The following is a 22,169-nucleotide window of genomic DNA, read 5'->3' as shown; positions in this document are numbered from 1 at the left end:
CCATCTGTCTCAATGCTGCTTTAATTCTGTTTTCTCTATTCTTTCTCCCATCCTTCCTCTCTCTTTTATCCCAGCACACACTCAGACACACACATTCACTTTTTTCACACAAAATGGCTAGAATCAGAGGCCCAAAGACTGCAGCTAAACCCACAATAACAGACAGGAACTGATGACTTTAAAAAGCCCTGATGTCGAATTATGTTACTGCTGAACACAGACCACAAACAGGCTGCTAATGAGCAGCCAGGATGGAGGTCTCAGGTCGTCATGTCCCGATTCCTGAACCCTCTTGACGCTGGACCACACTTGAGTGACGGAGTGTGGGCAGCCGTGCCAGGAACACCTCCGACCACGTTATGTTTTGAGATTGGCCCCAGGGGAGGGAACGCTGGAACTGAAACTCCCTACAAACTCGGGGATTTGTCTACTTTCCTTCTCTTCCCCTAGGAGTTCCTGTGACAAACTGACTTTCTTATTTGACTAAATACATTTTCTCCTACATCTGATTATACCGGAAAACATATGCAAAGTGGAAAAGACCATGCAATTTTTCCCATACAAGCCTGTGAGCGAATGGGTCCAGGAAGAATGGAGACAAAATTTAGCTTTCTTTCATGTGGGCTCTTGGGACAAGGGCTTATAGATACAGGGATCTGGATCTCAAACACAAATCTATTGCAAGCCAAACATGTATGGAACATGCCTTTCACAGTAACGACCACGCCCCCTCCCCTCTCCAGGGCCCCAGTTCCCTCAGTGGATTTCACTCACAGACGGCAACGATTTATTGAATCATTTTGGCTCAGGCCCGACAAGCAGGTGCTGCTGTTGGGCTGGCAGGAAAAGCAGCCTCATCTTGGAGCGGGATGGATGGGACCTGGCATGATGCAGGACAAGGTCAGAACGTGGACTCCTCCACTCCACTCCAGGCTCTCCAGGGATGCTGTTGCCAGGTGCAGTCAGAGGCCCATACCTGTGGGGGAGCCAAGATGTTTAATTACTGGGACCTCACTGGCACTAACTAATCACAGTGCCTCTGCCACATGGGCTCGAAGAAGGTCTCACAGGCTCCCTCCTGTGCCAGGCATCAACCCTTTGGTTGCTGTATTAGTCTGGGTTCTCCAGAGAAACAGAGCCAGTAGGGTAGATAGATAGATAGAGATAAAACCAATACATATATAAAACACATATGTCTCCAAACCAAAGACACAAGGGATTGGCTCATGTGATTATGGAAGCTGAGTGCTCCCAAGAGCTGCAGGTGGCAAACTGGAGACCCAGGAGAGCTGATGGTGTAAGTTCCAGTCTGAGTCTGAGCCTGAGCCTGAAGGCAGGAGAAGACCAATGTCCCAGCTTGAGACAGTCAGTCAGAGAGAAGTTCCCTCTTCCCTCGTGATCAAAGGCCTCTTTGTTCTATTCAGGGCTTCAACTGATTGGATGAGGCCCACCCACATTAGGGAGGGCAATCTGCTATACTCAGTCTATTGATTCATATGATAGTCTCATCTAAAAACACCCTCACAGACACGCCCAGAATAATGCTTATCCAAGTATCTGGGCACCCCAAGGCCCAGACAAGTTGACATAAAATTAACTGTTATGGTTGCTGAATTGAGGGAGTGGTCCAGGGTGTCTTAGGGGAGAACTGGGAAGTCCTGGATGGTGGTAGGCACTGGCCACTGGGTATAGTGATGACTTACTGACTAGTATGGAAGTATTTCAACATTTTAACACCTAGTTTGGCTATATTGTTGTGTTCCAACCGAATAACAGCTCTGCCTGAACATGCTGTGTGCATCAGCCCAGGTCAGTGGTTACAGATTTTCCTGCTCCCTATGTAAAAATCCCCAGAACGTCTTGGAAGCACCAATAGCTGTCTTGGACTTAGTTAATAAGATGCATCCATAGCCAAACCAGGAGATGCAAAGAGCAAAGACGGCAGAGAATTCATCTGGGCTGCCGTGGCAGGAATTGCCCATTTCCCTGGGCACAGTGGTGGCATCTAATAGCACAGGTGGCAGCTGTGTAAGTGTCTACCACGTGGCAGGTGTGGCTCTAACTGTTCTCACTTCTGTTATGTCCTCAAGCCCTGTGGTCGGTCAAACCGAAGTCTGAATCCTCACTACCTGTGTGATCTTGGGGACCTTCCTTAGTGTCTACAAGCTTCAATTCCCCCCTCTGAAAAACTTGCATGATGATAATACCTACCTCACGGAAAGTCACGGGCAGAAATGAGGATTTGGGCCAAAAAAAAAAGTTGAGTCTGGGCTTTTCCAGAAGATCATCAAAATATCCCACTGGACTTGCCAGAGTTCCGATCTTATACTAATGATGTCATCTGAGTCCAAGAATGGGGGCCTATGAGCACCTATTGGTGGACACCAATTTGCAAAAAGTGGAAAGGTATTCTCTTTGATAATGAAGTGGTGTCCTGGAGTTTATTTCAGTATCCTCTGAATTTGGTTATAGTATGCACTAATTTCCTGGCCTGTGATCATCTCCAGGTGTTCTAACAAAATTGAATGTCTGAACCTGCAAAGTTTAGAACCAACGCTGCAGGGCACCTCGCGGAGTGTGGCTCGTGTCCTGAGCCCAGCTTGAGGAGCCAACTGGTGCTGATCCGTGAGTCTCTGCCTCTCTAATACCGTGTCTTCCGTCTTCCTCCTCTCTTCTCGCTTGTTCTGTCTTGCCCATTTTCCTTTTTTTCCTTATCTTCTTTATCCTTCTTTCCTTTCCCCCTTCTGTTCTGTCTTATTTGCTACTATGAGAATTTAGTCAATGTCTCTTCTTCTTCTCCTTATTCTATTCACCTTCTTTTTCCTTCTATCTCTCTCTCTCTATCTCCCCGTGTGTGTGTGTGCACGCATACACAGACACCAGTTGCTAATTGTCGACTGCACCTTCCACTTTCAATACATCTAGAAGATGAAGACAAACTGCAGGAAAAACTTATATAGATACCATTTAGTACACAAATACTGAAGGTTACTTTGTACTTTTTTACAAATGAACTTTGAGAAATGAAGGGCACAAGATATGATTATCTTGATTATTGTTAGCCACTCTTATCATGGCTCATCTCACTTCTGCACACCCTGACATTTCCCCAGAATCCCCATACATCACCAACAATGCCCTGCGCCCCCAAATTAAAGCCATTCTTTGACTACAATTGAAGAGAGAGGGTAAAGGATGGAATTCTGGGCCACTGAGCTGTGGAGATGTGTGTGGAAGGTAGGCAGCTATTTATATCTCCTCCTACTGTCCTGCCTTCTGAGGGACTTCTTTTCGCCTCTTTGGGGTGTAGCAGACATTGAGTGGCACATTCTTACATGGCTAACTTTGCAAGGAGTTAGGTGAACCTAGAGAATTCTGTGGAAGGGAGTGGAGCCCCAGGCAGCCATCCTGAATAGAGACAGCTAACATTTTACAGCTCCATTAGATCGCAAAACATCTTCACCTTCAGCCTAACGACCTTGGAGGGTCTGCCTCTGCAAGGGGAGGGGGCGCGTTATCCCTGTTTTAAAGATGGAAAATTTAGGCTTAAGTTTTTCAGCCAGGGTCATCCAAGAAGCTGATAAGGAATGAAAACTCAAACCCATCTCTTCCAATTCCAAATATTCTTCTAATGCTCCTTCAAGTGTATTACTTGAGATTAGACCAAGTGTAATATCCCAAGCGGTGGTAGTCAAATTTCTTTGGCTACACAAAAGCAATTTGGCAAGGGGCATTCACCCCATCTCCAACAGTTGAGGTCCTCTGATTCCTCTAGAGAGAACACAGCAACACCAAGGTGTCAGAGAATAAGGGACTCCGCAAGTGTCCAGCACAGGCCCAAGAAAAGAGACCTGGTCTCAAGCACCATGTTGTGTAGTCACTCATCAGACGTCCATCCCAGTCTGGTGAAATAGCCCTCAAGAGTCTTCATTTTCCTCTTGTTCTGATTCTGAATTCGCCAATCTTAGAACAAATTTAGGTCCTCAGGGGCCACAGTATTGGGAGAGTGGAAGCCCTGGTTGTGGATAGGAGCCGCCCAATCCTTGGCCTGGGGAGCTACAGCATACATTTGATTTACATCACTATCTTCCTATTTCTAGTTCATTCTAGAGCATCAACATAGTTGGGTCCCTCAAACTCAGCAAGGATGGAGACTGCTCACTCAACAGTCACGAGATCACCAAGGCCAGCTCATCTCGAGGCCTGCCAGGGCTCAGCAGGCAGGCCTGCGGGCAGCCGGGCCTCACCACCACCCTGTCATGCTCAGCACACAGTGACGGTGTTTCTAACCACAGCAACCTGGAAGCATGAGAAATGGTCAGGATTAAGCAAACTGTGGCAGAGATGGCCTGAGTTCACAGATGACCCCCCCGAGAGGGGCAGATGAATGAGGTGCTAATTTGACTTATATGATGACTGTGTAGCAGTAGGAAAAGTGTCTGACATGGTGCTAAATAGGAAGAAAATCAAAGCCTGAAATGATAGTGGCACATAATTAAACAACACTAAAAAAGTATGTACGCATCAGGATCAAGACTGGAAGAATGGAGATGTGAAAACAAAACCAGTTGATTATCACATTCTGAGTGAAAGTGTTTTAAGTATTTTTAAGGTTTGCATTAGGCAGCTGTTACTGTGATAATGCTGTATGACAAATAACCCCCAAACTTCTAATGGCTTATAAAAACAATTACTTATGCTTGCCAATTGGTTTACAGGGTGATTATAGGCTGGATGTGGATCAGCTTGCCTCAGCTGTACTCACGACTTCCGGTCAGGTTCAGGTCTACTTCACATAGCTTCATTCTGAGACTCTGACTAAAGTCACCATGGTGGCCTGGTGCATAACTTTCTCATTGCAGGGATCCCAAGATCAAGAGGAGCAAGTGACAATGCGAGATGTCTCTTAAGGTATTGTCTTGGAACTGGAATGTGTCACTTCTGCCCACACTCCATTTGCCAAGGCAAGTCACGTGACCAAGCCCAAGATAAATGGGATGAGGGCGTGTACTCCACCCAGCGAAGGTGTTGAATTGTGTCCACCAAAACTCGTATGTTGACATCCTAACCCCCAGTACCTTATAACGTGACCTTATTTGGAAATAGGCTCTTTACAGAAGTAATCAAGTTAAATGAGGTCATGAAGGTGGGCTCTAATCTAAAATGACTGGTGTCCTTATAAAATGGGGAAATTTGCACACAGAGGCACAGACAGAGGGAAGACAAGGTGAAGACAAAGAGGGAAAATGGCCTTTTATAAGCCGAGGATAGAGGGCTGGAGCAGATGCTCCTCTCACAGCCCTCAGGAGGAACCGACCTGCTGACACCTTGGTCTTGGGCTTCTAGCCTCCAGAAGTGTGAGGAAATAAATTTCTGAGGTTTAGGCTGCCCTAGCAGACTAATACAGAAGCCATGGCAGGAGAGGAAAGGAAGGAAGAATTAAGGACAGATGATACAGTCTATGACAATGTTATTCCACTAATCATTTTATATTCAAATTATAATAATATAATGAAGAGCCCCTTGAAAGTCCTTCTTTCATGAGCAATAAGTCTATAATGATAACAATAATAACATGTCACAGTAACAACAAAACAATTAAAATGCAAGCACTACCAGATGCCAAGTGTTGTTCTAAGCTCCTGTCTCAATTTAATCCTCAAACCAAAATAATATCAATTGTTGTCTTCAACTTAGAAATGAAGGAACTGAGGCCCAGAGAGGTTAAGCCACTTGTCTAAGCTCACCGAGCATAGTGGTAGAGCTGGGAGACAGACCAAGAGAATTCTGTTTCCAGAGCTGGACCCTAACCACTCTATTATATGCCCTCCTTCACACTCAAAACTGTATTTTCTCTCCCTTTGGGGCTCCCTGATATATTTTAGTGGACTGTCTACATCAGGCAGGTGATTTTTATTTCTTTTTTGTTTTTAAGATTGGCACCTGAGCTAACAATCATTGCCAATCTTTTTTTTTTCTGCTTTTTTACTCCCCAGATCCCCCCAGTATATATAGTTGTATATTTTAGTTGTGGGTCCTTCTATTTGCGGCATGTGGGACGCTGCCTCACCACGGCCTGATGAGTGGTGCCATGTCTGCGCCCAGGATCCGAAAGGGGAAACCCTGGGCCGCCGAAGCAGAGCACGCAAACTTAACCACTTAGCCATGGAGCCAGCCCCTGATTTTTATTTCTTATCACAGGCCACAATCTTTCATGCTCTAGCCTCTACCTACCTCTTTGGTCTCATCTCAAAGCACTTTCTCCTTCACTCTGGCTACCCTGCCCTTCTTTTGGCTTCTGAGTAAGCAGGCTTGACCCCACCTTCAAGTCTTTGCACTTCTTGTTTCTTCTGCCTGAAATACCCTCCTCCATATCTTTGCCTGGATATGCTTTCTCGGTATTCAAGTCTGAACTTAAATGTGATGTTCCCCAGAACGGTCTCCTCCTGCCACCCCGCCAAGGCAGCTCACCCCACCTTAGCCACGCTTCCTCTCATCACATTCTTTCATTTCTAGTCACAGTTCTTATCAATATCTCAAACTATCTTTAAGAGTGTGTCGGTCTATGCGTTCATTGTCTATTTCCCTCTCTCTAGAATCCCTGTGAAAGAAGGGACTTTATCTTGTTCGTGACATATTCTCAGTACATTGGGTGGTTTGTGGCACAGAATAGGTGCTCAGTAAATATTTGTTGAGTAAATGAATAAAGTTCTCACTCTGCCATGACATTAAGTGGACTTTCTAGAAGCACCTTGTCTCCAGGTCTCCCTCTGTCTTCTAGACAGTACAAGGATATTTGGAGACATATAATCCACATAGAGGCAGAATGATGCTCCTGAAGCTAAATTTTACTTCCAAGCAAACACAGTCTTTGAGTCTTAGTCATTGTGGTTGGAGGCAAGTGAAGTCATCCATTCCATCCAAGAAGAAAGACCAGAGCGAAAATAGTCATACAAGATGCATGAAGAACAGATGTCAAGTCGAGTTTCCACTGCTTTGGCTTCACACTGATAATTTACTGTATTGGATGAGGTTGAATAAATCTGAGCCTGTCTAGAGAAGGTGCTACTTCACTTGTCTGGGTTTGGATTAGATTTGGGCAGCCGAGCCATCTAGAGAGGCTTAGGTGCCAAAGGTCTGATCTTTTCTTGGCTGCAAGCGCCTCATTGCTCTGTCGCCTCTGCTTCATGGGCTGGATGTCAGTCCTCTTGACATTGTGTGGGAGGAGATGGACTCTGAGTTGGTTTCTGTGAAGCCATCCAGGGGACTGAGGTGAGGGGATAAATCACTGAACTTCTGAAGCATAGCTTTAAATACAGTCCAAAGGGTCTGGGCTGACTACAGGACGTCTCAGACTGTGAGTCCTGAGACTGTTGGCTGATGATCCGGCTGCCAGCATCCCCAGCCCCCACCCCAGCCAGATGAGAGATGCTGCTTCCTCTGTGCAGAGGCGGAGGAGTTGGTGGCTGAGTTGAGACTATCATGTCTGCCATGTCAGACCTGGCCTCTGTTTTGGAGTGACTTGTTAGACAGGAAAGTCACTGGTGATTTAGACGTTCAGGGTATCTTTCCTCAAAGGACTCAAGATTCTTAGCAGAATTTGATAAATGTTGAGGTTTTGTCTTGATGGAATACTAGAATTTGACAATTTGAAGATTACTTAACTTTCTGCAGAGAATAGATTCATCTACTTTTGGTGATGGCCAGGATCGGGGGAAGGGAAAGAAGGAGTTTTGGGCCCCAAATCTCTGTCACTGTGGAGGGATGCCAATACAAGGAGCTTGGGACTCAAGGACTGATCTCCCAGTCTGAAGAAACCCACTCAAGAGAGCTTAAGTTCAAAAGAGGAAAATTTAAATAAGAATAACATTTATCATTCTGTAAGGGAGGCTACTGACATTAGCAGACATTCATCTCTCTGTTTCTACGCTCATCTAAAATTTTTTTCCCCCAAAACCCCGCAGTACGTAGTTGTATATTCTAGTTGTAGCTCCTTCCAGTTGTGCTACTGGGACGCTGCCTCAGCATGGCCTGATGAGTGGTGTCATGTCCGCGCCCAGGATCCGAACCGGGGAAAGCCTGGGCCATCGAAGCAGGGCGTGTGAACTTAACTACTTGGCCACGGGGCCAGCCCCCAAAATTTTTTAAATTAAATTTTTATGTGCTTAAAACTTTTGACTGAAGTATAGTATATAAACTGAAACGCGCACGTAACCTAAGCGTATAACTTGATGAAGTTTTACAAACTGAACGCACCTGTGTAACCAGATCAGGAAACAGGATTACCGCCAGCGTCTCAGAAGGCCCACTCTCCTTTCCACTCACTATCCCGCAAAACCAACACTGTCCTGACCTCTAACACGTGGATTAGTTCAGGGCGGCCATGAAGTAGATGTGGAATGCTTCAAAGTCATCTCATCTCAAGATAAACGTGTTCTCCTCCTCCTAGTTTTACGGCTATTTATGTATTTACTATTAATTACACTTACTGTTAGACCTCCATGTGATAATAAGTAACATAACTCAACTGGAATCTCACCTCCTGCTTAAGTTCTGCTGAATTAATAAATTTATCCCTTTCTATTACTACTAATAAAAATGTTAAGACTTCCACCGTGTTACTGCACGGCAGGTATTGTTCCGATTACTTTACATAAACGGACTCCTTTATTCTTCACAATAGCCTGATGTAGTATTTTTATCATCCCATTTTATAGCCATGAATGTCAAATGTGCCCTTAGTCTTGCTGCCAATCACACAGTATTTCCTAGTTCATTTACTTTGCTACACAGTGATTTCATATCCTTTCCTCTCTCCTCAAACCTCCAATTCCATCCCCTCCATCCTTACCCTTAGCTGAGGGCCTAGTTTCCCACTTCACCGTCAGAGAAGAGCTTCCATGAACTCCCACCAATGCATCTATCTGCCAGCCTGCCAGCATCTGCCGTCCTGCCCAGTAATACAGCTGGATCATCTGTGCTCCACTAGAAAGAGATCTCTTTGTATGGGAATTCCTGATCATTTTCCTCTACTCAAGGACCTCACACTGACCATTTGTCTCTTCTCCTTTATATTATTAATTTTTCACGATCTTAAGGATCATTCTTATTCGTACAAATACGCTGTTATTCTCCCATTAAAAATATCTTCTTTTGATTATATTTTCTTTGTTTCTCTTTGCAGCAAAATTTGAAAGATTTTTCTAAACTGATAGAATCCAATTCCTCTTCATCCCTTCTCTCTTAAACCACTCCAACCAGGATTTTGCCCCTGGCACTAAACTAAAACTGTGCTTATCAAGGTCAACATGACCTCCTTGTTGCTAAATCCAATACTTGATTCTCAGTCCTCTTTCTTGACCCATTAACAGCATTGGGCACAGTTGATAATTTCCTCCCCCTTGGTTCTCTTTCTATACTTGGTTTCCACGCCACTGCACTCTTCCTGGTTTTCTTCCCATTTCTCTGTTTGCTCCTTTTCCTGCTCCTTTGCTGGTTCTGCCACTTTTCTCTAACCTAACATTGGAGCACCTTAGGGATCTGTCTTTGATCCTTTCCTTTATCTATATTCACCCTCTTGGTGATCTCATCCAGTCTCACGGCTTTAAACATCATCTATATGCCGTGACTCATGAATTTATATACCCAGAACTCTCTTGAAAACTCCAGAGACATTATACACAAAGGCTGTCTCAATATCTACACTTGGATGTCCAATAGACATCTTGAACCTAAGGTGTATGAAATTGACTTTGTGAGGCTATGGCAGTAACACACAGACACACTTGTCTTGCGACTGTGAGGAGAGCTAGGATGGAGACCATGCTGCTGTCTTTTGGAAGAGTAGAAGATGGAAGAGTCAATGTTCTTGAAGACGTTGTTGGACCATTCTAGTAACTGGCCTGTGACTGCTCTGATTATAGACTTCTTGTTGATTAAGATCATAAATTATTTTTTGAGTTAGGTTTTGCTATTTGTGGTCAAAATCAGCCTAATTTATTACACAGCCCAAACTGGAGGGCAATTTAATGGAGATGTGAATATTTTTGTTCCTAATTGTCTTCCTTAATTGGTTCTTCATTAAGAGACTAGAGACAATGCAAGTACTTTAACGAGAGGAACATTTAAACAAACTCTCTGTAAGAGGCCACCTGAGATTCTGTAGGGACACTTCTTTCTTGTTGAGGGAAGATATCTTTTACTTTATTTCCTTCACTAACAAAATGCTGCCAGTTAATGTAATGAGTTCATGTCAAGGATACGGCTAATGTATTGGGTATGTAATGGGGCTAGTGTCATCCTGGAGTGGGAGCTTCACATATGAATAAGGATTTATTCTAAACTCAGTTTTCAAATACTCCTAGTCCCTAAAGTGAGTGGGACAAGTTCTAAGCATCAAAGTTAGGGGTTAAGTTCTAAGGATGGGGCCTGGTGATATGATTCAGGAATATAGATTGGCCACTAGCTTTAGAAAAAGATATTGCTAAGGGACTATAAGATGAAAAACAGTCCAAGACAGCAATGAGAGTATAGGAAACTTGAGCTCAGCACCTGGACCCTGGTATAACTTTTCTGGAAGCAGTTTGGCAATGTGTATCAAAGACCTTAACAATGTTCACATCTTTTAACTCAGTAATTCCACTTTATTGGAATCTAGAACAAGGAGCTAATCCTAGTGAAGAGGAATGACATCATATCCACCCCCATTCTCTTTGGTTCTGCTCTTCTTGGATGCTCAGCTAGAACCATTCTCAGCTAATTTGGCAGCACTTATTACAAGAGTAGCTGAAGACAAAGGTGAGAGGGCCTTAAGAAGTCAATAGGAAGAATATGCATTTCTCATTTGAGTCTACATTCTGTGCTCTTGGGGGAAAAAATTATTGCTTGCTGGGTGAAGTGTGCTTTCCATTAGGTAAATCGGAGGAAGCTGGCTGGTGCTCTTGTCGCTGGAAAGGCTGAATGTATTGTGAGCATCCTGTTACACAAGGTCACAAGACCAGAACCCTCCTAACCACACTGTAGAGCCTGTGACTCTTGCGTATAGCAAACCTCTATTAAGGTCTGACCCAATCGGAGGCACTAGGGTTTAGAAGACACAAGAAGAGACTGAGCGAGGCCTTGGAAGTGGAGTGTGGGTGCACGCGAGAGACAGGACCCCCTTGTTCTCCAAGCAGCCTTCTCAGTTACACTACTTTATGACTCCAGGGGCCTTGAGTTGTCCTCTGTGCACCTTCCTCACAGCTTAACTGGAATATTGGTGTGTCTAAATAGGTGCCTACCTCATCCTCTCAACTCTCTCTCAACTTCCTGGGAACTCATGGGAAGTTCTTACCATGTGCATGAAAAACATTAAAGCTCTCAAAGCCTTAGGGACATTTGGAATTTTAGGATCTCTTCCTCAATGTCCCTTTCCATCTCCTGTCTGGGATTCCCACTGGTGGAATAACTCAACGTTAGAGGTTGGAATTGACTGAGGTGAGTGTTGAATTAAAGAGGGGCAAGTGGAAACATCTGAAAAATCCAGAAACTTTGGCTCAGGAGGTACAGGAATGAAAAAAGGACTCATTGATTCCAGTTAAGGAAGAGAAACTCCTAATGTATCAGGAAAGGCATCTTTCCCCACTAGTTCCCAGAGGAGGAATATGGAAGACACTGGACATCTGTGCATTGGCTAGAGCTCCAAAACCAGCCCACTCACCCTTCTTGGCAGCATCCTCCAGACTCCCCATGTGGTAACACAGTAGACATGAGGGCCACCACAAAACTATGCTAGTCGGGGCTATAACCTCCCTCTCAAAGATCTCAGGTTTCTGCTTGGAATTGGAACATTCCTAAATGATAGGATTCCTTCTTTCCCTACCCTGGGCAACTTCTCCGTCCACCACAGAACCCACAACTTGGTACATACAACAGCCCCAGGGTTTTCTCCCTAGGAGGTTCTACTCCACAAATTTAACTCACATATGTTCTCCCTAGGATTGTCAGTGAGTCCCAAAAAAACAGGATTTGAAGAAAAGTATGTGGAACTGCAATAAACTGCCTCTAGAATTTGGAGACAAAGTCAGGAAAAGAGAAGACTCTCAGATAGGAACTAGTACAAATTAGTAAAAATGGAGGAAAGTGGCCTCTTCAGAAGACTTCAGATGGCTGTACGACATAGCCTCATCAATTTATAGACTTTCAGAGGTAGAAGGAACAAGCCTGTGAAAGTTCCTGGGTAGTGTCTGGCACATCTCAGGTACTCAACAAATGCTGGCATTTTTTTGGTCTCTTCTAGCCCAAAACGCATCTGAGATATAAACCATTTTGGACCTCTCTGCTAGAATCTTCTTGTCTTATAGTGAACACAAGTATATTTCCCTCCTTATCTTATATCTATTCCTGGAGACTTTACAGAATAAACTTTATCTCTTTTCACCATGACATACTTTAAAACATTTGAAGGCAGCCATTCTGTTTCTCAAATATTCCCTTCAATGTAAAAGGCTTCAAGATCCTCAACCATTCTCCTTCATGACTTGATTTTGAGGCCTTCATCATCCTGTTCACTCCTTCTGAATATACTTGTGTTTGTCTCTGTCCCTCCTGAAAGGGGACCATGAACTGGACACTATACTGTGGAGGAGTGTTAAACAGCACAGACAAGACAGGACTATCACATTTTCTCATTGTTATTTATGCAAGCTGGCATAAAATTTGTTTCACTGTCTAATTTGCTTTCAGAAACTATGTTTCTATAACTCATACTATCTTCCCATCCATAAAAATCTTCACAGATTTTTAAACCATTTTTTTCCCTTCCATAAGTGGAGATTGCTAATTGTTCATCAAAGGTTGTTTTCCTCCTCTTCCATAGTAGTTAGACACATGGCTACTCAGCTAGAGATTACATTTCCCAGACTCCTTTGCAGCTAGCTGTGATCATTGACTACATTCTTGACAGTTAGATGTAAGTGGAAATGATGTATTCAGCTTCCAAGTTTTAGCCTTTGAATATTGCCTATGTGTTTCTCCATGCATTTTTCCTATTCCAAAAGCTGGAACCTGAACAGGCCTGTGACCAGGCTGCAAACATGCAGTTGAGGACCATACTCTAGGGGTTGGTAAAACCACAAGATGAAGGAGACTGAAGCCTGAGTGATCAGTGGAGCAGAGACTTGGCCAACCATGACCTTTAACATTGAGATTTGTATTAGTCAGCCATTGACGTAATAATGTTGCATAACAAACAACCTCAAAATATCAGCGGCTTACAACAAAAATATTTATTCTCAGGACCATGGGTCTGCTGGTCAACTGTAGTTTGGCTGATCCAGGCTGGGTGCCTCTCCAGGCTCTGCTCCAGAAGTCTCTTATCCTCACTGGACCAGTGGTTACTCAGAGCACAGTCTTCTCTGGCAGATCACTGGAGTAAAAGAGGATGAGCTGAAACATGTGATATCCACAAGTGAATAAGTTATAGTATTTATTTATTTTTCTTAGCCCTCTATCACCTCATTACTTGCCACATCTCCTTAAAAATCATCAAATATGGTCTAGTAGTTTCATTCTTCTCAGGACTTTGGGATATATTTCAGAAGACTTAGCTCGCTTTAGAGTATCCAGGAGATCTTCTATAATTTATTTACCAATTTAGATCTTAAGCTTTCAGCATCCCAACTCCAAAGTCACAGGAGAGAATCTGATTGGGCCAGGCTAGCAAATGGCTTGATTTCCCCTAGGTCAGGTGTCCATTCTGTTCCAATCATCTGTGACCAAGGAGATAGGAGCTTGAAATAAAAACATGACAACCTAAATTCATTTCTTTGGCAGGGTCTGTGGATGAAAGGCAACTTCAAAGAAAAGGATGGGGCTAGATCCACCCCTAATCACATGGAATTTCAGGGACTGCAAAGTCATAGGCCAGACATTGGGTCATGCATCCTTACCTAAGCAGTAACCACTGGGGAGACTCAGCCTGCACAGCTGCCCTTCTCTCTTGGGGTAGACTGTTACACTGGTGGCCTCCAATGAGCCAAACCTCGTGGTGTTTACACCTTTGTGTACTTCTCTCCCACACTGACTCTGGACTTGACCATGAGACTTGCTTTGTTCATGGAGATGTTAGCAAAGTGATACCAAGGGAGGCTTGGTAAATGAATTCACATTATCATGTGAACTAGAAGCCAACTGCTATGCTATAAAAAAGCTTGGGCTAAACCACTGAAGGGCAAGAGGTCCTGGAGGAGGAGAGGCTGTCTTGGATATCCCAGACCCAGCCACACCCCCAGCTTAATATAGCCCAGGAGTGACCTCAGCTATACTATGTGGAACAGAAGGACCACTCAGCTGATACTAGTCAGTCACAGAATCATGCAAATAATAAATTGCTCTTGTTTTAAGTCACTGTTTTGGGGTGGTTTATAAGGCTGCCAAAGATAATTGAGGGCTGGCCTGGCAGCATAGTGGTTAAGTCTGCACGCTCTGCTACTATGGCCTGATGTTTATGGGTTCAGATCCTGGGCGTGGACCTACACACTGCTCATCAAGCCATGCTGTGGCAGCATCTCACATACAAAGTAGAGGAAGATTGGCACAGATATTAGCTCAGGGACTATCTTCCTCAGGCAAAAAGAGGAAGATTAACAACAGATGTCAGCTCAGGGCCAATCTTCTTAGCCACAGGAAAAAAAAAGATAACTGAAACATGTCTTCCCTCTAAAATTTCCTTAGCCATACTCATCTGGAAATCCAGATGTCTGGCCCAGGACCCTTGGAAAAATTTTATGGCACTGGGAACGTAGCCAAAGGGCCCTGGGAAGGAAATCTGGAGACGTCTTCATTCTCTACTGTCCTCCTGAAAATTAAGAATATTTTACCTACAAGTCCTGAAAAGAAAAAGAAATTTTTACACCATGAGGCATAAAATTGTTTGACTAACTAAGGGATAAGACCAGGCTCTCACATAGTGCCTCATGCTCCTTTCTTATACATTTTGTTTCTTCCTCAATAAATACATCAACTTTAAGAGAAGGCCGTAGATGTTTTTGGTCCTGCTGAGACACTGAGAGAAAACTCCCTTCGAATGCCTCCTGTTCTATTGCCCAGTCTCCTGTGAGGTGGCCCAATGATAATGGGTATGTCCCAAATTCTAAAGGGGAAATTTTCCTGGTTAATGCCAGAGAAAGTTACCCAGAGAGGTACAAATCACCATCTTCTGAAGTCGTTAAAAATAGTACTGGGTATAACATCTCAGGAATAGTTTGGGTTTGTCCCTGGCTGAAGGTACGTGAGTTCCTAGTATCCCCAGTTGCTTACTGATTCCATGACACTAATTCAGGATATATGGTTCCGAGTATTGTTAAATGCATCAAGAGATTTATATTCCCAACCACCACGACCAGCATTTACAATCTCTTCTCTTTGAACATATGTCACTGAGCAAGCTCTGAACTTCACCCAGAACTGAATTTTCATTCATTCATTGAACGAATGTTTTATTGGGTGGCTACCCCATCTGGATGCTCAGCAGGGAGCAGTACCATGGCCCAACAGATCCTTGTTTGAGGCTGGCCAGCATGTATTCTCTCCTTTGGAAGAACAAACCAAGCCACTCTTTTTTTTTTGAGAATGGGAGATTATTTCCTTTTTGTCTCTCCCTCCCCACACCAAGGGTGAGCCCACGATCCAAGCCAGGCCAGTTAAATATTCTCACTCTGGATTTTAAATCAAAATACATTAATAAAGAGGCTGAAAACAAGTTGGCATTTGGGACTCTCACACCTCAATCAGACTGTTTTTGCTAGAACATTTCCTGTCATTTTAGCTTCCTACTTTTTAGAGGTGCCTTTCCTTGCCTGTTTCCAAGTCCTGTTCTCTGGCCTGACCATCAACTCCAGATGTCCTTCTAACAGACTCCCTTTTTCTTAGATTAGCCAGACTGTTTCTGTTGCTTTCATCCAATACACCCTGACAGAAGAAATGAATGAAACAAACCTAATCCAGCTTTTAGAGCCTATCAATTTGGTCGGGAAGACATACACTAAACAAATGTAGAAATATGTATGACAAACACTTGTGAGATAAATGAACAGGGTGCTATGAAAGAGAATAATAGGATGATCTAATTGAGATTGTGGGGTCCTTCAAGGCTGCAGCCAAGATCTGAAGGATGAGCAGGCGTGGACAGACAGAAAGTGGGGGAAAGAGGCTTTCTGGGAGAGGACAGAGAACAAGGACCCTCAGGCAGGGAGAAGTTTGTTGCATTCCAGGAAGGAATGGATCCTGGTTTGTTTGGGGGGAGTGGCATGAGCCAAGGCTGGAGAAATGGGCTTGGGCCCAATTGCACACAGTCTCGTAGATTGTGGAGAGAACTTAAATTTGATTTCAAGACAGTAGGAAGAAACTATTGGAATGTTTTAAGTCCATGAGTGACATGACCTGATTAGATTTTTAAACAACCCCTCTGGCTGCCGCATAAAGAGTTGCCTTGGAGGACAAGAGATGGGAGCTCTTGAGTGGTCTGGGAGGGCGATGATGCTGTTGAGGGTAGAGGGTAACAAGCAAAGTCCTCTTGGGATTTACAGGTATTTGTAGCAGAACTTCTTGTTCCAGAGTATGACTGCCTGTGAGCAAGGATGGAGCCCTGCCTCGTTTCTACATCCCCAGCAGTACCTAAATAGTTTGCGCTTCTGAGGAATTTCACAATTTACAAAGTGCCTCTTTATCCAAATCTCACTCAATCTTTTCAGGAGTCCTAGGGGTTGTTGAAAAGAAAGTAAATAAGGCCTGAAAGGAGAGGTCAAATGGCCAAGGCACACAGTTGATAACAACCAAGCCAGGACTCAGATCCTACTCCTCCTCAGTACGACTTGCTGCCCCTAGCTCAGTGTCTAACCTATAAATTGTAGAATCCTCAGAATTGTTTGCAGGTCTGAAAATGAACTGAGACCTTCTCCACTGCCCTTTGGTGGTCAGTCCTTGTCCCACTGAACCTGGGCTCTGTAAGGCGGCCTTAGAGCTTCATTTGCCTGCATCCCCATCACTCACCCCGTGGCCACTGTCAGGCTTTGCCCCGCACATGCCAAGCACTCTTTGGCCAAGTCGTAGATTCCTATCACCCTTTATCTCGTTCTGCCTGGATCTCCTTCAATGCTCTTTGAATCATTTCTGTTGTCCTTTCCTGGAATGCCTACTTCCCTTTGCCTGGATTAGTGTCTGGACTGGCAACATTAGCATCACTTGGCAACTTGTTAGAATGTAAGTTCTCAAGCCCCACCCCCGACCTTTTGAATGAGGAACCATGGGGGTGGCCCAGCCATCTGTGCTTCAACAGGCCTGCCAGGTGATTCTGATGCATGCCAAAGTTTGAGAATGACTAGCCTAAATCTTTCCAGGAACAACCCCTGAAGCTGCAGACAGCTGAAGTCAGTGAGGGTGTGTTTTCTATAAACCCAAGTCAGGGGCTGAAGTCACTGATGGATCTTACCCAAGCTCTGGGCCCACATGAGCCCACATGGCTGAAAGGTGATGACAGCTCCAAGCTGAAGAACCTAATGAAGATCTAAGGGGTCTTGGTGGGACTGGTCTCTGCTGATCTTTAACCCCTTGCTTCTGTGGACTACACCCGACCTTCAAGGAGGAGGCCTGGAAGAGAGTAAAGAAGGGAAGTTGTCCAGCCCTTCTTGCCTTCGCCCTTTGCACTCATGCCTCCTCTCTCCCCTAAACATTCGCCGAGCACCTGCAAGTGCCTGGGACTGTGACAGGCTCAAGGAATACAAATTAGAGCCTTCTTGGAGACAGGGATCAGTCAGGTAGATAGATGGCTACAAGGAACATTAAGAAGTACCCTAGCGGGGGTGTATATTAGTCAGCTTGGGCTGCCAAACAAAATACCACAAGCTAGGCGGCTTAAACAACACAAGCTCATTTTCTCACAGTTCAGAGGCTGCAAGTTTGAGATCAAGGTGTCGGCAGGGGTGGTTTCCCTGAAGCCTGTCTCTCGGGCTTGCAGAAGGCCACCTTCTCGCCGTGTCCTCTCCACATGGTCTTTGCCTGTGCATGTGCATCCCTAGTGTCTCTTTTTGTGCTCTAATCTCCTCTTCTTATAAGGACACCTGTCCGATTGGGGTAAGGCCCAACCATACGACCTCCTTTAGCCTTAATTACATCTTCAAAGGGCCCGTCTCCAAAAACAGTCACATTCTGAGGTACTGGGGGTTAGGGCGTCAACATACGAATTTATGGGGGGACAGCCCTTGACACAGGGTGACCAGAATTCTCCTCAGTGGAGCAGGGAGCAACTGCATGAAGTGGTCAGAGAGAGTTTCCCAGAGAAGGTGATATTTAAACTTAGTCCTAAAACATGTTTCCAAGTGGACAGGGAGTTGGGAGTGAATTCTGGGCAGAGCAAAGTTACCGTGAAAAGACAGGGAAGTGGGGCCATCCCGATGAGCTTGGAATAGGAAATATTGCACTGTGGCTAGAGTGTGTAGTCCATGATGTTGTATTTCGCTGCCCAGGTCAGGTAAGGTAAGTGGCCCAGTCTAGAGTCCCCAGTGGCTTTGGCTAATGCATCAATTGGGTTCTTTGGTTACAGGAAGCAGAAACTGACTCAAGTTAGCTTAAGCCAAAATGGTGCTCCAGGGACCACGCATCAGGAACTGCTTAACTACCCTGACAGGGTGATCCCATTGAAATGAACAAGCTCTGACTGTTTTCTCTGCCCTTGAGACGCTCCACTCAAAATTCAAGAGCCTTATTAAAAACACAGATAACGCCAAGTGTTGGGGAAGATGTAGAGCAACCAGAAATATCTAACAATGCTTATGGGAATGTGGACTGGTACCAAAACTTTGGAAAGCTGTTTCACAATGTCTACTAAAGGTAAACATACCTACATACCCCATGACTCAGCAATTCTGCATTTTCGAATATAAGAACTTTTGGGGACACTTGAAGGAATTAGATTGTACCAAGCTATTGCACTAATTACTTGCTTTTCCTTTAGCATCATCTCCTCTCAGTCCTCTCTCATATAATCCGGAGGCATGCCAGTAAATACACAGGGTTTCTGTTTATGGTGAACCACCTCTTCTCCATAGCCAGTTGTACCCTGAGCATAGCACACAAATCACTCAACTCCACATACTGACAGTTTTCATGGAACAATGGGTATGCTCATCATAGAAACATAATAATTATAGATTTCTTACATGGATAAAAACTTGACAGCCCCACCTGATGGGTTCTCTGTACACCATTGTGCCTCAGGCAGGGGTTGAAGACCACTGAGCTAGTCTTTGTATCCAGCAGGGGCTAAAGTACATATCATAACATGGTATTTGTTGAATTGAATGGAGTCCCCTTTGATTTGCTTAGGGCAGGCTCTGCGTGACTTGTCTCATTGGTCTGATTCCAGGCTGGATAGCTCGACCACTGCTCTGGTGACTGCTCTGCTCAGTTGAAAAGTAAGTTTCAATCAAACCCTTTGCTCAATTGAAAAATGATGTTCAGTTTGCCTCTTCTGACTTCTTGGCCAATTTTTCCAGCCTTTAAGCTAAAATCTGGGGCAGTTGTCCTGTATGTGCCATTCACAGGACTTCCCCATTATGATCATTTTTGGAGTGGCTGGGCAGAGCAGCACGCCTGCCGTCGGTTTAGACGAATATACAGTTGATTCCTGTTATTTGTGGTCGTCACGTTCTATAGTTATGAGGAACACTGCCTTTGGGAGTACTGACACATCACTCCTAGGAGACATACATGCACGTGCACACAGACACATTTCACATAGATTATAATCCTAAATCTTAGAAACAATTTGTCCTGGTAGATTCTATTTTCTTTATTTTACAAAAGGGAAAACGAAGTTTAGAAGTGTTTAGTGACTTGCCTGAGGCCGCCCTACTAACAGGTGCCAGAGCTGGGATTCAAACTCTTTTCATTGGGCCCCAGAGTCTGAGCTTCTTGCACTACACTGTGCTGCCCCCTACCAGGTCCACCTTCTGGTCACCTCTGTACGAGAGCTGAAACAAGAGGGCAGAGGGCCACCTTGGCTGACCATAGCTAGGAAAGTGCACATTGGGCAACTCACATTTTTCTCTTCTCTGCACATGTCAGCAAATAACTATAAAAGCACTGCAAGTATTTAATTTGGGGGTTACAAATAAATTTTAGCGAGTAGGTGCTATTTGCAGATACAGAATCCGTGAATAATGAGGATCGACTATATATTGTTCATATTCCTCATGAGAACTTAAATCTTGTATGCCATCTTTCCATCCCTGCCTTTTCTCCCCACAATATGCTATGTCCTCAGAACTCCAAACTTTTCAATAGTCATTCATTTTTATTAATGATTTCCAAAAAATGACATCAAAATGTACATCTGCAACAATCTTAAAGAGACAAATAGACGTGTGTGGACATATGAGGCCACATTTGACCTCAATGGGCCCAGCCAGCACCATCCTTCCTGGCTTTGTGAGGACCTTGAAGGCATGGCAGACCAAGTGAATGTCTGTGGCCCACATTATTTGGCCTTTAGAATAAATAGGGAAAGTGAAGTACCAACTTTAGGCAAGGAATTGCACTGCGTGGAAACATATGGGGCTGAATGAGGGTAATCTGCCCCGAACAGACAGAATATTCTGCTAAGGCAGGGTAATTATTGTGGGATTTGGGGAAACAAAATAATGTCCCAGCACTTGTATCTTGATAAATTGTACAATAATTCTCATACCGTTGTCCTCTGCCCTGTCCCTTCTATTCCCCTGTCCAATTTCTTTTCACAATGGAATAGTAATTGTTTCTATCTTATGGGAATTAGAAACGTCTTTTTTGTCACAGTATGTTTTTGACCTAGTCAGAAGTAACACACCATCATATCCTCAATGCTATTGGCTACATATGTTGGCCCTATCCAGAGGGGAGGGGACTCCCCAAGAGCATGGAAGCCAGAAAACAAGAATCACTGGGGTCATCTTGGAGGCTGGCTGCTGCAAGTGCTACCCTGAGTTACTCCTGTGCTCAAGGACTGTCCCTGGTTCCTTATTGCCCAGCGTCATGGCACCAGTGCAGAACCCCACTGAATCCCTTTTATCAACCCCAGTTCTCTAAACCCCACTTAGAAGCTCTGGGTCGTGTGAGGTTTTTGGCCTGCTGCTCCACACACGTCATCCCACCTTTGCCTGTGCCATTCCCACCAGCCTGAAGCATCCTTCCTACTCCTCTTCACCAAGCCAAGATTGTCTTCCTAGAGTTCCGAACAGAGAGCAGGGACCCCTGCAAGCCTTCTGGGAGACCACTTATCTTAGTGGAAGAAGGAGCCAGGCTCCTAGGCTTGTTCCAGTGATGAACCTTAGTGGTCTAAAGGGAAAGACAATGCAGAGCCATTGTGGCGGGTGGGGGAGAAGGAGGCTGCTGTCCTTCAGATTTGCCCTCAGCCAAGTCCCTTGGAGGTTTATATCTGAGTCCTGAAGAAAACTGAGAAGCTGGGAGCAAGGAAGCACTTTAAGAACTGCTCTCACCACTTGCACTGTGAGCCACAAGGATAAAAGTCACATGGAGTTGGTCCTCGTGTAGCAAAGTGTGATTCTCAGGGCACTGGAGTCACTAGCAAGGACAAGCCAGCACAGGGTGCATACCCTGGGAATACCTTCACAGGCACTGTGGACATCACCAAACAGAGTCAGAGCAGGACTGGGGAACATGGTGGGAGCCACAGGGTGGCCAACAGGGCTTTCCTGAGGGCACATCTGAGACATCCTCTGTGGGCTCCCAGAAGCGATTGCCTTGCAGGAGGCTGGAAGTCCTGAGAGAGAGAGCTGGATAGACGTGGGTTTTCATTATTCATGTGATTCCACTTTTACTCCCTGGAGGAGCCCAGGCTACGATTTCTCCAGCTGAGGCTGACAGAGTGTGGACAAGCTCCTCCCCTTTTAGAGCTTCAGGAGGTTTGAGAAGAACTAGGGAATTGTGAATGATGCTGGGAGCCCCTGCTCATTTAATTTCAGTAAACAAACTCATCCTCTGCATCCTCCGAACAAAACCCTTCGGAGGGGTCCCTGTGTTAATGACCGGGAGAAAACAATGTTCCCAACGTAAAAGGAATTCTTCCTCAAAGGCAGGGGTAAAAAGGAGTGGAGGGGGACCAACTCTACCTTAACCTCTGTAAGCAAAGGTGGAGA

Source organism: Equus asinus, chromosome 21 (assembly GCF_041296235.1).
Source record: "Equus asinus isolate D_3611 breed Donkey chromosome 21, EquAss-T2T_v2, whole genome shotgun sequence".
In the NCBI taxonomy this organism is placed as follows: domain Eukaryota; kingdom Metazoa; phylum Chordata; class Mammalia; order Perissodactyla; family Equidae; genus Equus; species Equus asinus.
Note: the sequence above shows the minus strand (reverse complement) of the source record.